Here is an 18,456-nt window from a genome sequence, read left to right as displayed (position 1 = left end):
CTAAGTTAGAGAATAAGTATGATGGACCGTATAAGATTGTAAAGATTTTAGGGCAGGTTACTGTTTTGTTGGAAGAAGTTGAAAGAAATAATAAGGTAAAAAAGGCCCATGTTAGTCATTTGAAAATGTTTGTAAGGCGGAGTTCCTAAAATGAATGTTGATGACCCTTTTAGGGTGAATATGGCTAAATATTTTTTTTTATTTTATTTGGAACTTACTCTGGTATAATTTTTTTTTATAATTTGTAGTTGTGGTTATTTTTAAGATTTTCTTTGCTGTTTAAATTTTTTTTTTGTTCAAGGCGGAGGTTGTGGCCGGCAAGGCCACATTTTTACTTGTAATTTATTTTTGTTGCTGGTCTCTAGCTTTATATGGTATTTTATTTCACGTATTTATACGCCTTTTTTAATTAATGTTAATTTATCTGTAATTTTTTTTAAATTATATTTGTTTCTGTTAATTAGTTATACGCCGTTTGGTAGTTATCGATTATGAGTTTAAGAACATCGATTGTGTTTCACGTAAATACCACTTGGCGAGCGCCCGGCGGTTGGCTGATGACGTCAGACATTCGGCTTGCCGGGAGTGAAAATCAGCTGGGGCCGCGGGGAGTGTGTGGCCAGCGACCGTCGAGGACAGAGCTATGTGACGGTGCGGACTGGTGTGCCGGACGGCAACGGGCGACGAAGAGTATTGGGATGGAGGCTCCACGCTGGGTGACAGGGCAAATGGATTGCCCTGTGATACAGAAGTAATCAAGGTAAAGAGAGGCCGCGATTTTGATTTTTACCCTCGTGGTGCTGCACTGGTTTTTGGCAAACCTAGTGAACTGTGTATTTTCCCATACTAAATTTTATTTGGACGGAACTTTTATTAGTCTGTTTGGTGAAGAGGCCCATTTGTTTCACACGTTGTTCCAGTGTGGGATTTTTTAAAAAGGTCGCCCGTTTGCCTGTAGTTGTAATAAAAGTATAATTTTGGAAGAAACGAACATTTTGCAATTTTTTTTTGAGACTTGGTCTTCGGAATTTGCATACTTAAAGTTGGCTTTAGCTAATATAATCAGCTTGTGCAGTATTATTAAAAGTATGCGATCGGTATTGGACTACATGCGCAGCCTGATGTTGGTTGGTGCGGCCATTCTACGTTTTTATGAAATCATTGGCAAGTTAATAAAGAAGTAAGACTTTGTTTGAAGTAGATGATAAATACTTCTGTGGTAACATAGTTATGTTACGTGAAGAGTTTTTGCTACATTTCCCTTAAAAATAAGATAATTTTTTTTTGATCATCGTTCACGCCTTTGTGAATTCGTACCTATGGCCCGGCGTGGCATTAGACTCTGGAGTTGGTGAGGAAGGTCAGGAAGCCAGCGCACGCCTAGGATATTAACTTTGTTTTTTTTGGCAAGTCTTTAGCAACGAACATCTGAAGAAAGACTAAACCGTTGATTGAGAGTTTAAGAACTTTATTTAAATAAATTTTTTGTACTTCAGTATTATTATTGTAGAATTTTTTATATATTTGTATTGATTGTCTTGTTTGATTTTTGGTATTAGGGCAGTCAGTTAAATTTGATATTTTTAGTGGCCACGCCTCACGCCCTTTTGGTGATAATAGTTGATTACTTTTTAAAGGCGTTGTTAATATTTTATATATATATATATTATTATATATATTTTTTTTATACTTGTTGTTATCAGTATTTATATTTTTACGATTTTTTAAAGGTTATTGTTAGTATCGCAAATGGGGATAAGATGCTGCCATTATTAACGTCAGCTTTTGTAACTAAGCTTTTATGGTTATGTATAGTAAATACTATTTTTGCAAATTTCTATTTTTTAATAACATACGTCCAAAGTCTTGCCTCTTGTTTGTTTAATGGTTACTCAACTATTATATCCTTTGAAGTTTTTGGCCTGACCCCTGGGCAGTGGTGTGGGGAATTTATATTGTTTAGCTTTTTATGCCTGGTTTTAATATTTATTTTTTCCCTTCGCGCCCAGAGTGAGTCGGGGACGCAACCCCTCTTCCAATTAAGGAGGAAGAAGGGTTTCATGTTGTACTAAACAAGGACAAATGTTCTGGTTGCAGGTTTCACATCACGAAGCGAACCCCGCGACCTCGACACGCGCGACCCCTACTGGCAGCTGCCGGAGACTCCACAGCTGCGTGACCCTCTTCCAAGTCCCGGCCTGCAACTTGCTGCATTCAGTCGAGACGCGCGACCCCTACTGGCAGCTGCCGGAGACTCCACAGCTGCGTGACCCTCTTCCAAGTCCCGGCCTGCAACTTGCTGCATTCAGTCGAGACGCGCGACGCCTGCTGGCAGCTGCCGGAGACTCCGCAGCTGCGTGACCCTCTTCCAAGTCCCGGCCTGCAACTTGCTGCATTCAGTCGAGACGCGCGACGCCTGCTGGCAGCTGCCGGAGACTCCACAGCTGCGTGACCCTCTTCCAAGTCCCGGCCTGCAACTTGCTGCATTCAGTCGAGACGCGCGACGCCTGCTTGCAGCTGCCGGAGACTTTACAGCTGCGTGACCCTAAGTCCCGGCCTGCAACTTGCTGCATTCAGTCGACACGCGCGACGCCTGCTGGCAGCTGCCGGAGACTCCACAGCTGCGTGACCCTCTTCCAAGTCCCGGCCTGCAACTTGCTGCATTCAGTCGAGACGCGCGACCCCTACTGGCAGCTGCCGGAGACTCCACAGCTGCGTGACCCTCTTCCAAGTCCCGGCCTGCAACTTGCTGCATTCAGTCGACACGCGCGACGCCTGCTGGCAGCTGCCGGAGACTCCACAGCTGCGTGACCCTCTTCTTAGTCCCGGCCTGCAACTTGCTGCATTCAGTCGACACGCCCGAAGACTGCGTGACACTTCAGTGAGGCCCGGCACGATAGCGACTGTCAGATTCATTTACCAAATATGCACCGAGGACTTTTACAAAGGTAGCTATTATCGATGATGCATTCTTCCTAGAACAGTTCGACATATTTGCTTATCTTATTGAGCACCTTTGTTATTCGCCCATAATTATGAAATGGTGGGCAAATTTAAGGGTAAGTGTTAAAGTAGGATCATTTCTGTGTTCGTGGGCCTACGTTCGAAGCTCTACACCTACAAGTGCAGCAGTGAGCAACGGTAATATGGAAAATATCAAAGGAATTCAATAGTGTTTTGTGCAGAACAAAATTATTACTAAGCAGCCATATAACAGAACCATCAGATGTGTGTTAACGTAAATTCAATACGATCTCGCAAGATCGAACTGTTTACAGAGTGCAACAACAGGCTGGCTTTTAGTCTGGAGAATGATAAACGTTATAATTATGAGGATGGAATTTATACCCTACCATGTGGATGTATACAGAAGTATAAAAGACATATTTACTTGAAAATAGTGCACATAAATTGATTTAATCAAATATATACTTTACAATTTGTGTACAAAATTGTAAACACAGACAATGTTGTTTCGAATATTGGGCTGTACATAATATGACCTTTTCTTTTTAACTGTCAGTTTTTTTTAAAATTATATGTGTGAAGAATAAGGAATTATTTTTGAATAAAATTGTATTATAACAGGCTTTTTTTAATGCATGTACTACACTGTTCTGTATTTCATATGGTATGTAAAATAATGAAAATGAAATTGTTTTTTTATTTTAATTATTTATTCAATTTCATTAACTTGTAATAATTTATTCCTTGTAGTCATAATTATTTGCTAAAAAAATAATTTACTCGTGGCTTACGTTTTAGGCTTGGATTAAAAGAGTTAGGCATAGCATGTGATGCAACATTCGTACAAAATATGTAGGCGAACACATAGACTCCTACATATATAAATAATAAATTATGTTAATTAGAGTGGTTGCTGATGTATTTAAAGCCTAGTTAGTAAAAAATTACACTAATTTTATAGTAAAATAATATCTACATATGAATAAAATGTCAGGAAGTGTAGTGATAAGGGTTTTAAAACTTTGTTGTGCGGAAACTACCACATAGGCCTACCGTTTGAAGCGAATTACAGTAATTTATGGAAATGTTTTGTGACAACCTATTGTATAAATTACTGTCTTTGTATTTTTCAGGCAATTGTGTAATGGTGACTATTAAAGAGCCTGCACGTAATATGGTGTGGCCTATTGAAACAAAATCAGTCTCACATACTCAACGAAATTACCACAGACCATTTAATAAGCAACCTATTATTGAATATGCGTTAAGAGACTGGCAATAACATTTCCTAGAAATAGAAGCGTCAATATTAAAAAAAAAGTGATTGGGGGAATATGACAAAACAATCTTTGAGAAATTTACAAAAGTCCTAAAAAAAAAACCACACGAAAGCTTCTGAAATGGTAATTACATGTGCTACGGTACACAGAGTTTTCCGTAAGAAATTAAAGTTATGTGGATGAAAGGTTCAATTATTGCAACAATCAAGACTGGTGACCACAACGTTCTTCAACTATTTGTGAGACGAATGATGGCACACATCGAATTTGATTAACAGTTCTAGAAGAAAATAACTTTTAACAATTGAGTCAAAAATTTAATTGAATGGGTAGTATCCACGGGCATTATCTATACTAATATTATAAAGCTGAAGAGTTTGTTTGTTTGTTTGAACGCGCTAATCTCAGGAACCACTGGTCCGATTTGAAAAATTCTTTCAGTGTTGGATAGTACATTTATCGAGGAAGGCTATAGGCTATAGGCATATTATATTATCAATAGCATAAGGGATACTTACTAAAAGTCCAATTTAGAATCAAATGCGTTGGAGGGGGTTAGATACAACATGCAGTACACGTACGAAGTGTGTGTTGACAATGCTGCAGGCGCTAAAAATTTATTTCCTATTGCCTATTAACATTGTTGCCACGCACTAGATACATTATCATTCTTAATTTTCCCATACAAGTAAAAAACACCCGTGTGATATTAACAACGAAGCAATCAGTACCCTCATAAGAGTTCAATTAGTATTTAAATACTTTTTATCACTTTAAATCGCAAACCTAATATATTGTTTTTTTTTCCTCTCTCTGTGTTTAATTTTTTTTGTTTTACTAGAATTATTTTTATTATTTTTAATTAATTTTCATTTTTCGGACCATCAATAATTTTCCTCTCCCGTTACAATACTGACAAGGACTTGTATGTATGTGTGTGTATATATACATATATATATACATATATATATATATATATATATATATATATATATATATATATATATATATATAAAAGCGAAATACCACTCACTGACTCACTCATCACGAGATCTCTAAAACTATACACCCGATTGACTTGAAATTTAGCATAGTTACTCATTTTGTGATGTAGACGCTCACTAAGAATGGATTCTGCGGAAATCCGATCCCAAGGGGAGTTTCGGGGGCGTAATATAGCAAAATTTCCAGTTTTTGGTAGGAAATCACCATGGCAACGGCTGTTGCTTTGTTGATGCTTTATTCGTCTCTATGGCAACGACTATTTCATTGTTAGTGCAGTCCTCATCACCGTTGAAATTTTGCGGATACTTTAAATATCAAAAATTACCCCTTTTTTTTCAAGTATATATATTTTACAGACTTGAAACTTCACAGTAATGTTCCTTATGCTACGCAGGATGACATTTTCTGAAAATTAGATCCCATGGGTGGTTAAAACCAGGCAACAGTGGGTACTTTGTCTGCATGAGAACAGGATTTTGCATTGTTCATGCCTTCTGCGTCTCCATGGCAACGGGCATCACGCGGCAGTGGCGTACCCACAAGGAGGGGCATGTTTAATGAGCGGCGCAAGAGTCATCTGCCTGTAGACTGCCGTAGCGAAGTACGGGTACATCAGTTGTACGTTGCGTGCACGAGTCGGGAAACCATCGGTGCTATTCATTTTCTCTCTGGTACATTATACAGCATTGCAATAAATTTTCACTGAATTTTTTTTTTATTTACCATTACTGTAAATGGGAGATGTGGCTTAATTTTTTTCCATTAGTATAGCCGTGTTAAGCCGGGTCGGGCAGCTAGTTCCACATAAAAATGTGACTGTCTGTACAACACAGAATGTGGTTTCAATTGTTGGCAAGCAGCGTGTGTCTAGTGTGTGTGCTTTTATTATTGTCTGTGTGTCCAGTGTGTGTCCTTTTTGTCGAATGTGTATCCATTTTGTGTCCTTTTCGTAGATTGTACATTGTCAGGTCCGTACTCAGGATTGATGACTAAATGGTTCTGGACCTTTTGGTTCTGTTGTAAGCATAAATCATTGTTCGGGGATTCTTGGATCTATAGAAGCGTAAAATAGCTTAATTATTTCATCTATTTTCTTGTAATAGATTCTATCCATAATGTAGGTCCGACAGTTCGCGACTCCTGATTATTCTTGCCAATATTATGATGGTTTTCTCCATGTGCTACTGATTATTCTTGCCAATATTTTTATGATTTTCTCCGTGATCTCCTGACTATTTCAGTGTTTTTTCCAAATGCTTTTGGTTATTTCTGAGAAACCAATCTCTGCATGAAGGATCTTTTACCAAATGAATCATATCACTTTATTCAAGGTTATATTTAATTAGTGAATTTCTGCTACTAAATCAGCACTTACAATATTTTTTTGATGGTAAAAAAACCATTACTCGGTTAAATAATAAATACTGAGAAACACTAACATGCAAGACGAACTTCCTTCTCCTTGGTGTCTAGCAAAGCCATCTTTGTTTTTCGATTGTTAGTTAGCATCCCGCATCCCACATAAAAATACTAATTAACCTTTACCTGCAAGCAACAAGTGGCGTCATCTCTTGACAAGAATCGGCACTTCTTGCAACGAGTTATTTTGCATGAGATAACTTAAATCTCTCTAATGAATGGAGTCCAAGACAGTTAGAGCCAAGTAGTCTCGTAGCCACATAGACTTGCGTTCCTGATGCTTCGTAGTCCAGTAGCCTCGTAATTTTGAAACCTTGTAGACTTGTAGTCGCGTAGTCTCGTAACCTCATGGCTCGTAGTTGCATAGTCATGATGGCTTGGTGCCTCGTAGACTTGTAGCTACGTAACCAAGTAGCCTTGGAATCTTATAACATAATGCTGCTGGAGCAGTTGAAGGCAATGAGGAAATTCAGCAGAAGAAAGATGCAGCAATTGGAGCCTTGTAGACTTGTAGCTTCGTAGTCAAGTATTCATATGGTCAAGCAGTCCTGTAGTCTCATTTCTTCGTAGCCTCCTAGTCTTTTAGTCAAATAGTGCTAGGCCTAAGAATATTTTGAGAGTTAAATACTTTTGATGTCATTGATAGTTGGAGACAAAGAATGTTGGAGTTAATGACTGTTGGAGCCATTGACTGTTGGAGCCAATGGCATTTGGAGCCAAAAGACTGTTGGAGTCATAGACTGATTAAGCCAATGACTATTCGAGCCAATGAGTTATGGTACTAAAAACTGTTTGATCATAGACTGTTGGAGGCATTATATCTTAACTTAACATTGTCAATCGAATCCTACTGAGTTGATTGTGCGTGAAAATGCACCTCATTTTCGTTAAATGCGCTTCCATTTTTGTAGAATGTCCTACCAAATGTGCTTCGTTTTCATTAAATGCTTGACCTGCGTGAACATTGCGTAGTCATTACGTGTAAATTGCCTACACTGCGTGTACATTGCGTGTATTGCGTGTCAATTGCGTGAGCATTACGTGTTGGAGCGAATAGAGATTTGGAGCTCTTGGAGCACTTGTAGCTAATGGGCAATTGGACCATTGGAGCTTTTGCAGCAATTGGAGCATTTGTAGCTTTGAGCACTGGGAGCTTTGGTGCTTTTGCAGCAATTGGAGCATTTGTAGCTAGGAGCACTTGAAGCTGTAGCTCAATTGAAGCAGACTGTATATTTTCGGGATCGTATTCCTGTGACGAGATCGTATCATACGCATCGAATTTTCGTACACATGTGTTTCCTTTATTTAATGTGCTTCCTTATTTGGTGTCGGTTTGATATGTACTTACTCAGGCCATGTTTGTTCTCATGGTTCGGAGATATCTAGCCTATACGTCTGATATTGAAAATTACCTGTTTAAAATTTTGATCGCATATCGGTGAATGACACCTTTTGGTTCGGAGACGCTTGGCCACAAACTGAATGCACCTTGACGACGATTACATGTCTGGCTACTGAAAAGAAAGGCGTATCTACCAACGAGCACAGACTAGAGGTTTCTAGCCAACAACTACTGGATGTGCCTGGCCACCGACTGGATATGCCTAACCACCAACTGGACTTGTCTAGCCAACAACCTTAATATGGCTGTAAGCTAAATACATGTCTAATCACTGAATATACATGCCTGACCACCGACTGGTCACGTCTTGCCACCTACTGAACGTATCTGACCGTCAAATATGTGCCTTGCCGCGAACTGAATGTGACTAACCACCGACTGGATGTGCCTGATTGTCTATTTTGAAAATTACCTGGGCTCGTGTTTCGGAGATGCTTGGCCTATATGCTTTTTTTTTTTTGCGTGAACTGATTAAAATGACCACAAAGTATCGACGGAAAATACATTTTGGCTACTGATTGGTTGTGTTTGACCACCTACTATATACGTCTGGCTACCGACTAGATATGACTTATCACCTAACGGGCGTACATTCCTGAAAGTTAAATAGACATTTTTGGCTATCTACTGGGCGCGTATTGACACCTACTTGGTGTGCCTGACCGTCAAAATACGTGCCTGGCCATGAACTGAATGTGACTAACCACCAACTGGATGTGCCCAGCCGCCCTATTATGTGTCTGGCTACCGAATAGACATGCCTGGTTAATCATCTATTATGTACAACTGACTCGAAAACTAAAGTCAAGGCATGCAAATGGTTCGCTTCGGCTTCTAAGAAGACTGTAGAAATCAGGAAACGCTAGTAATTTACTTGTTTGTATTTCAAAACTTATATAATGTTTTAAAATTATTTGTAGCTTTATTTCGACAACCTGTAACCTATACGATAATTTTAATTAAATTAGTTTGGTTTTACCTGAAATTATATTGTTTTAGATTTGATCAAGGATCTATCCATGGACAGGAATCCATTGATCCAATCATCATATTAATGAGTGGTTTTTTGATTATTTTGAACTTTTTCCAGAAATTCTAGGTTAATTATTACGAATTTCCAAGATGTCGAACATAACATCTTAATGGATGCTGGTTGGGTAGGAAACTAAGCTTCTTTTAGATGATTCCACCATATATATTAATATTATTATTTTTACATAAAATTAAATATTTTTACATCGCCAAAGGATTGAACCAAGGACGGAAATATATAGCACCAATAATGATAAGTGATTTTTTGATGAATTTTGGAATTTTTGCCGAATCTCTAGCTAAATAATTACGGATTTCTAAGATGGTACCCAAATGTCAAGATGGCGGGTGCCACAGTAATAAACTATAACTGCACTCTAGCGGGTTAAACTTTAACTATAATCGCATCAGCACACTCTAGTAAACGAAAACAATATGGTGGCCTCCAGTAGACGAAAACAAAATGGCGGACATGACGCCATACCAGCTGACGATATATACCTACCTTGGTATTGGTGGTGGGAGGTCAGTCTGCAGGTGTCTTCCATGAAAAAATGGTCTATCGATATTTGTTTTTATTTTTGCTCTTACCGGGTTTGAACCGAGAATTTCAAAGCATAAAATTTGATTAATAAAATTTAATTTAATTTTTGAATTTTTCCCAAATTTCTAGCATTAAATTTACGGTTTTTCAAGATGGCGGTCGTAACGAAATGGTCAACGATATAGAATCCAATACGGAGGGGTGTAACGAAAAGTTTAACAATGACATACTCATCCAAGATGGTGGGCGTAACGAAACATGCAACATTTATAAAATCCAAGATGACGGCCGTAACGATATGTGCAATGGTGCTTTTTAAGTAAAATTGTATTAAAACTTAATTATTGTTTTATAATTTTTAAAATTGTTCCTGAATTTCTAGCATGGACATTACGAATTTTCAAGATGGCGGACATGATGTCATACTAGCTGAAGAGATATATACCTTGACATAAGTGGTGGGAGGTCAGTCTGCCGGCGGCTTCCGTGAAGGAAGGATCGATCGCCATTTTTTATGTTTTTACCTTCAATGGGTTCGAACAGAGGACTCCTATCTCCATGACGTAAGTGCGTTTTTAAAATAATTTTTTATTACAATTTATTTAATTAATTTTTTCATAAATTGTAGTAATTTTATTATAATCTGGTAACAAATAATGATTTTCAAAATGGCGGCCATATCGGAAATTGCAATGGTGACGTCATAATCCTAGATGAAGTCAGAGGCTTATCGGAGGCTGTAGACATGGATGCTTAAACCTCAATAAGGATTATGTGATCTTTCTAAGGCAAAAGTCTTTTCAGGTTTTTCCGGAATCCTAATTTTTTAATTTTTGAATAAGAAAACGAAAATTTTAATTTTTTCAGATTTTTTGAGATTTTTTGGCTAATTTTGGCTAATTTTGGGCAATTTTGAAGATAATGGTCAAGTCAAGGTCAAGGTCATCCAATATGGTCGCCTTGACGTCACAATCCAAGATGGCCTATCCCATTCTCAATCCTCGTGCCGACGCGAGTCCAAGCTCCGGCCAATACATACTACTGAAGGGAGCAGCGATGATGTCATCCAAAATGAGAGCTTCCATCTGGCTAACCAGATAGTGTATAACACATCAAAATCGAAAAATATTGTGACATCATGTGACTACCTTGCATTGGTGCGCCAGAAGACGGGTTCCCACAGACCTGTAACAGCTCCCTCCTTTCCCCTGGAGTGGAGCATTTCCCGAGGGAGCTCCAGAGAGGGGGTTCCCACAGACCTGTAACAGCCCCCTCCTTTCCCCTGGAGTGGAGCATTTCCCAAGGGAGCTCCAGAGAGGGGGTTCCCACAGACCTGTAACAGCTCCCTCCTTTCCCCTGGAGTGGAGCATTTCCCGAGGGAGCTCCAGAGAGGGGGTTCCCACAGACCTGTAACAGCTCCCTCCTTTCCCCTGGAGTGGAGCATTTCCCGAGGGAGCTCCAGAGAGGGGGTTCCCACAGACCTGTAACAGCCCCCTCCTTTCCCCTGGAGTGGAGCATTTCCCGAGGGAGCTCCAGAGAGGGGGTTCCCACAGACCTGTAACAGCTCCCTCCTTTCCCCTGGAGTGGAGCATTTCCCGAGGGAGCTCCAGAGAGGGGGTTCCCACAGACCTGTAACAGCTCCCTCCTTTCCCCTGGAGTGGAGCATTTCCCGAGGGAGCTCCAGAGAGGGGGTTCCCACAGACCTGTAACAGCCCCCTCCTTTCCCCTGGAGTGGAGCATTTCCCGAGGGAGCTCCAGAGAGGGGGTTCCCACAGACCTGTAACAGCCCCCTCCTTTCCCCTGGAGTGGAGCATGTCCAGTGGGAGCTCCAGAGAGGGGGTTCCCACAGACCTGTAACAGCTCCCTCCTTTCCCCTGGAGTGGAGCATTTCCCGAGGGAGCTCCAGAGAGGGGGTTCCCACAGACCTGTAACAGCTCCCTCCTTTCCCCTGGAGTGGAGCATTTCCCGAGGGAGCTCCAGAGAGGGGGTTCCCACAGACCTGTAACAGCCCCCTCCTTTCCCCTGGAGTGGAGCATGTCCAGTGGGAGCTCCAGAGAGGGGGTTCCCACAGACCTGTAACAGCTCCCTCCTTTCCCCTGGAGTGGAGCATTTCCCGAGGGAGCTCCAGAGAAGGGGTTCCCACAGACCTGTAACAGCCCCCTCCTTTCCCCTGGAGTGGAGCATGTCCAGTGGGAGCTCCAGAGAGGGGGTTCCCACAGACCTGTAACAGCCCCCTCCTTTCCCCTGGAGTGGAGCATGTCCAGTGGGAGCTCCAGAGAGGGGGTTCCCACAGACCTGTAACAGCTCCCTCCTTTCCCCTGGAGTGGAGCATTTCCCGAGGGAGCTCCAGAGAGGGGGTTCCCACAGACCTGTAACAGCTCCCTCCTTTCCCCTGGAGTGGAGCATTTCCCGAGGGAGCTCCAGAGAGGGGGTTCCCACAGACCTGTAACAACCCCCTCCTTTCCCCTGGAGTGGAGTATTTCCCGAGGGAGCTCCAGAGAGGGGGTTCCCACAGACCTGTAACAGCTCCCTCCTTTCCCCTGGAGTGGAGCATTTCCCGAGGGAGCTCCAGAGAGGGGGTTCCCACAGACCTGTAACAGCTCCCTCCTTTCCCCTGGAGTGGAGCATTTCCCGAGGGAGCTCCAGAGAGGGGGTTCCCACAGAACTGTAACAGCTCCCTCCTTTCCCCTGGAGTGGAGCATTTCCCGAGGGAGCTCCAGAGAGGGGGTTCCCACAGACCTGTAACAGCTCCCTCCTTTCCCCTGGAGTGGAGCATTTCCCGAGGGAGCTCCAGAGAGGGGGTTCCCACAGAACTGTAACAGCTCCCTCCTTTCCCCTGGAGTGGAGCATTTCCCGAGGGAGCTCCAGAGAGGGGGTTCCCACAGACCTGTAACAGCTCCCTCCTTTTCCCTGGAGTGGAGCATTTCCCGAGGGAGCTCCAGAGAGGGGGTTCCCACAGACCTGTAACAGCTCCCTCCTTTCCCCTGGAGTGGAGCATTTCCCGAGGGAGCTCCAGAGAGGGGGTTCCCACAGAACTGTAACAGCTCCCTCCTTTCCCCTGGAGTGGAGCATTTCCCGAGGGAGCTCCAGAGAGGGGGGTTTCCCACAGACCTGTAACAGCTCCCTCCTTTCCCCTGGAGTGGAGCATTTCCCGAGGGAGCTCCAGAGAGGGGGTTCCCACAGACCTGTAACAGCTCCCTCCTTTCCCCTGGAGTGGAGCATTTCCCGAGGGAGCTCCAGAGAGGGGGTTCCCACAGACCTGTAACAGCTCCCTCGTTTCCCCTGGAGTGGAGCATTTCCCGAGGGAGCTCCAGAGAGGGGGTTCCCACAGACCTGTAACAGCTCCCTCCTTTCCCCTGGAGTGGAGCATTTCCCGAGGGAGCTCCAGAGAGGGGGTTCCCACAGACCTGTAACAGCTCCCTCCTTTCCCCTGGAGTGGAGCATTTCCCGAGGGAGCTCCAGAGAGGGGGTTCCCACAGACCTGTAACAGCTCCCTCCTTTCCCCTGGAGTGGAGCATTTCCCGAGGGAGCTCCAGAGAGGGGGTTCCCACAGACCTGTAACAGCTCCCTCCTTTCCCCTGGAGTGGAGCATTTCCCGAGGGAGCTCCAGAGAGGGGGTTCCCACAGACCTGTAACAGCTCCCTCCTTTCCCCTGGAGTGGAGCATTTCCCGAGGGAGCTCCAGAGAGGGGGTTCCCACAGACCTGTAACAGCTCCCTCCTTTCCCCTGGAGTGGAGAATTTCCCGAGGGAGCTCCAGAGAGGGGGTTCCCACAGACCTGTAACAGCTCCCATCTTTCCCCTGGAGTGGAGCATTTCCCGAGGGAGCTCCAGAGAGGGGGTTCCCACAGACCTGTAACAGCTCCCTCCTTTCCCCTGGAGTGGAGCATTTCCCGAGGGAGCTCCAGAGAGGGGGTTCCCACAGACCTGTAACAGCCCCCTCCTTTCCCCTGGAGTGGAGCATTTCCCGAGGGAGCTCCAGAGAGGGGGTTCCCACAGACCTGTAACAGCTCCCTCCTTTCCCCTGGAGTGGAGCATTTCCCGAGGGAGCTCCAGAGAGGGGGTTCCCACAGACCTGTAACAGCTCCCTCCTTTCCCCTGGAGTGGAGCATTTCCCGAGGGAGCTCCAGAGAGGGGGTTCCCACAGACCTGTAACAACCCCCTCCTTTCCCCTGGAGTGGAGCATTTCCCGAGGGAGCTCCAGAGAGGGGTTCCCACAGACCTGTAACAACCCCCTCCTTTCCCCTGGAGTGGAGCATTTCCCGAGGGAGCTCCAGAGAGGGGGTTTCCACAGACCTGTAACAGCTCCCTCCTTTCCCCTGGAGTGGAGAATTTCCCGAGGGAGCTCCAGAGAGGGGGTTCCCACAGACCTGTAACAGCTCCCTCGTTTCCCCTGGAGTGGAGCATTTCCCGAGGGAGCTCCAGAGAGGGGGTTCCCACAGACCTGTAACAGCTCCCTCCTTTCCCCTGGAGTGGAGCATTTCCCGAGGGAGCTCCAGAGAGGGGGTTCCCACAGACCTGTAACAGCTCCCTCGTTTCCCCTGGAGTGGAGCATTTCCCGAGGGAGCTCCAGAGAGGGGGTTCCCACAGACCTGTAACAGCTCCCTCCTTTCCCCTGGAGTGGAGCATTTCCCGAGGGAGCTCCAGACAGGGGGTTCCCACAGACCTGTAACAGCTCCCTCCTTTCCCCTGGAGTGGAGCATTTCCCGAGGGAGCTCCAGAGAGGGGGTTCCCACAGACCTGTAACAGCTCCCTCCTTTCCCCTGGAGTGGAGCATTTCCCGAGGGAGCTCCAGAGAGGGGGTTCCCACAGACCTGTAACAGCTCCCTCCTTTCCCCTGGAGTGGAGCATTTCCCGAGGGAGCTCCAGAGAGGGGGTTCCCACAGACCTGTAACAGCTCCCTCCTTTCCCCTGGAGTGGAGCATTTCCCGAGGGAGCTCCAGAGAGGGGTTCCCACAGACCTGTAACAACCCCCTCCTTTCCCCTGGAGTGGAGCATTTCCCGAGGGAGCTCCAGAGAGGGGGTTCCCACAGACCTGTAACAGCTCCCTCCTTTCCCCTGGAGTGGAGCATTTCCCGAGGGAGCTCCAGAGAGGGGGTTCCCACAGACCTGTAACAGCTCCCTCCTTTCCCCTGGAGTGGAGCATTTCCCGAGGGAGCTCTCAGAGAGGGGTTCCCACAGACCTGTAACAACCCCCTCCTTTCCCCTGGAGTGGTGCATTTCCCGAGGGAGCTCCAGAGAGGGGGTTCCCACAGACCTGTAACAGCTCCCTCCTTTCCCCTGGAGTGGAGCATTTCCCGAGGGAGCTCCAGAGAGGGGGTTCCCACAGACCTGTAACAGCTCCCTCCTTTCCCCTGGAGTGGAGCATTTCCCGAGGGAGCTCCAGAGAGGGGTTCCCACAGACCTGTAACAACCCCCTCCTTTCCCCTGGAGTGGAGCATTTCCCGAGGGAGCTCCAGAGAGGGGGTTCCCACAGACCTGTAACAGCTCCCTCCTTTCCCCTGGAGTGGAGCATTTCCCGAGGGAGCTCCAGAGAGGGGTTCCCACAGACCTGTAACAACCCCCTCCTTTCCCCTGGAGTGGAGCATTTCCCGAGGGAGCTCCAGAGAGGGGGTTCCCACAGACCTGTAACAGCTCCCTCCTTTCCCCTGGAGTGGAGAATTTCCCGAGGGAGCTCCAGAGAGGGGGTTCCCACAGACCTGTAACAGCCCCCTCCTTTCCCCTGGAGTGGAGCATTTCCCGAGGGAGCTCCAGAGAGGGGGTTCCCACAGACCTGTAACAGCTCCCTCCTTTCCCCTGGAGTGGAGCATTTCCCGAGGGAGCTCCAGAGAGGGGGTTCCCACAGACCTGTAACAGCTCCCTCCTTTCCCCTGGAGTGGAGCATTTCCCGAGGGAGCTCCAGAGAGGGGGTTCCCACAGACCTGTAACAGCCCCCTCCTTTCCCCTGGAGTGGAGCATTTCCCGAGGGAGCTCCAGAGAAGGGGTTCCCACAGACCTGTAACAGCCCCCTCCTTTCCCCTGGAGTGGAGCATTTCCCGAGGGAGCTCCAGAGAGGGGTTCCCACAGACCTGTAACAGCCCCCTCCTTTCCCCTGGAGTGGAGCATTTCCCGAGGGAGCTCCAGAGAGGGGGTTCCCACAGACCTGTAACAGCTCCCTCCTTTCCCCTGGAGTGGAGCATTTCCCGAGGGAGCTCCAGAGAGGGGTTCCCACAGACCTGTAACAACCCCCTCCTTTCCCCTGGAGTGGAGCATTTCCCGAGGGAGCTCCAGAGAGGGGGTTCCCACAGACCTGTAACAGCTCCCTCCTTTCCCCTGGAGTGGAGCATTTCCCGAGGGAGCTCCAGAGAGGGGGTTCCCACAGATCTGTAACAACCCCCTCCTTTCCCCTGGAGTGGAGCATTTCCCGAGGGAGCTCCAGAGAGGGGGTTCCCACAGACCTGTAACAGCTCCCTCCTTTCCCCTGGAGTGGAGCATTTCCCGAGGGAGCTCCAGAGAGGGGGTTCCCACAGACCTGTAACAGCTCCCTCCTTTCCCCTGGAGTGGAGCATTTCCCGAGGGAGCTCCAGAGAGGGGGTTCCCACAGAACTGTAACAGCTCCCTCCTTTCCCCTGGAGTGGAGCATTTCCCGAGGGAGCTCCAGAGAGGGGGTTCCCACAGACCTGTAACAGCTCCCTCCTTTCCCCTGGAGTGGAGCATTTCCCGAGGGAGCTCCAGAGAGGGGGTTCCCACAGACCTGTAACAGCTCCCTCCTTTCCCCTGGAGTGGAGCATTTCCCGAGGGAGCTCCAGAGAGGGGGTACCCACAGAACTGTAACAGCTCCCTCCTTTCCCCTGGAGTGGAGCATTTCCCGAGGGAGCTCCAGAGAGGGGGTTCCCACAGACCTGTAACAGCTCCCTCCTTTCCCCTGGAGTGGAGCATTTCCCGAGGGAGCTCCAGAGAGGGGGTTCCCACAGACCTGTAACAGCTCCCTCCTTTCCCCTGGAGTGGAGCATTTCCCGAGGGAGCTCCAGAGAGGGGGTTCCCACAGACCTGTAACAGCTCCCTCCTTTCCCCTGGAGTGGAGCATTTCCCGAGGGAGCTCCAGAGAGGGGGTTCCCACAGACCTGTAACAGCTCCCTCCTTTCCCCTGGAGTGGAGCATTTCCCGAGGGAGCTCCAGAGAGGGGGTTCCCACAGACCTGTAACAGCTCCCTCCTTTCCCCTGGAGTGGAGCATTTCCCGAGGGAGCTCCAGAGAGGGGGTTCCCACAGACATTAAAAAGCCCCCTCCTCTGACCCAGGAGTGGAGCGTGTCCCGTGGCGTCACCAGAGAGGGGGTTTCCAGGCGGCCACAGAGAGGGGGTTCCCACAGACCCCGACCTGCCCCACCTCTTCCCCCGGTCCAGAAGAGAGCGCCAACACGACCTGCCGTCAGTAGTTCTGCGGCGGCCAGCCCGACAGGTTTGCTGTTCGCGCCGCACGTCACAGGTGAGTGGCCTCGCACATGTCTGGGTCAATGTAGCCGCAGGGAACTCACGCCGTCATAATTAAGAGGCAAGTGTCGTGACTTTCTTCTCGTCGTTTCTACTGGGTGTTCAGTAATTTCACTAGGGTTATCAACATCCTCGCTTGTATGGCTGCAGGTGAACAGAGAATGAAATCATTGGGGTCCGTAGGGTTACGGAAGGGGGGAAAACCCTTAAAACAAGTAATCACCACCAACAAAAGGAAAGAATATGAGAGCAAATAACAAGCAAAGTGTTCTAACACCACCCCCTCCCACTGAAATGGAAATTCGAGGTTCAATCTTGAGAGAAAATTTTATTTTAAATTACAATTAAAAATTCAACATACACAAACTGAGGACATATACCACCAAGTTTAGAGCTCTACTATATACGCAAAAGAAGTCAGCTTTAATTCGACAGTATCAGCATCCATTATTGAAGATGGCTTTAAACAGAAAAAACGCCACTTAGTTTGTCCTTTTCTTTTACATGCAATCCTGTAGTTCGTTTGGCAATGCACGCAGTAAGGCTCAGAACATTGAATATAACAAAACTATTTCTTTATTTAATGGCTATTAATTTCATATCTTCACCCAGTGCAGTAGCCTGAATTTTATTTTAAGGGGTGATTTTATATTCTCATGTATATTGTAATAAGTGCAATTCTTACCTCAGCCTTTTGTAATATTCAATAGACGTAATTTTTTCATAAATTAAATACCTTTATAGTTAAATTTAAAATATTTTTTACAAATTAGTACTTAAATATTTCAAAGACTGTAATTTATTTATTTTCCAGTATTTTTAAAACTGTTTAATGTGTTTGGATAGGTATCTTATAAATCTCCTTCGTTTGAGCATGCTACAAACAAAAAAAAATGATATGTTTTGTAATTGATTGTGTGCCTGTGTGTACCGGCAGTACTCAATATAAGCTTTACTTAACTATTTTTATACAACTTATATATTTTTTATAAGTGTTTCTGCTATTACAATTTTTTTTTAATTGTTTCATGGATCGTTAACAGTCTTTGCACTTGCTGCAAGCACTTGTACTCTTCCGAGGCAAGAATTAAATATTAAGTTATTCTTAGGTCTGCTGGTAGAAAATCATACTTAAACTATTAGGTGGACTTAAAGTATTTATGCTTAATTTGAGCGAAAAATCTAAAAAATTATAGCACTAATTCTATCTGTTGTTGACAATCTAGGACACAAGTTTACATGGAGTTTTAAAATTTTTACTTAATAAATTATTTAGTTCCAAAAAGTTAACGTGGTGTAACAATCAAACCCACGACCTCTTCAGAGCACAATCATGAAC

At 45.6% G+C, this 18,456-nt stretch overlaps 1 protein-coding gene across 2 annotated transcripts in view; it reads left to right on the top strand.

Annotated features, from left to right (window-relative positions):
* Positions 1 to 17,028: 17,028 nt before the first annotated feature.
* LOC134531609 (sodium-dependent nutrient amino acid transporter 1-like) overlaps positions 17,029 to 18,456 on the top strand; it is a 357,424-nt gene continuing 355,996 nt past the window's right edge. For both annotated transcript variants that reach the window (XM_063367357.1, XM_063367354.1), the window contains exon 1: positions 17,029 to 17,112. The gene's annotated coding sequence lies outside the window, so the exon portion shown is untranslated. The remainder of the gene's footprint in view (positions 17,113 to 18,456) is intronic.

This window comes from Bacillus rossius, chromosome 5 (assembly GCF_032445375.1).
Source record: "Bacillus rossius redtenbacheri isolate Brsri chromosome 5, Brsri_v3, whole genome shotgun sequence".
Lineage (NCBI taxonomy): Eukaryota > Metazoa > Arthropoda > Insecta > Phasmatodea > Bacillidae > Bacillus > Bacillus rossius.
Note: the sequence above shows the minus strand (reverse complement) of the source record. Positions and strands in the feature narration are given on the sequence as shown.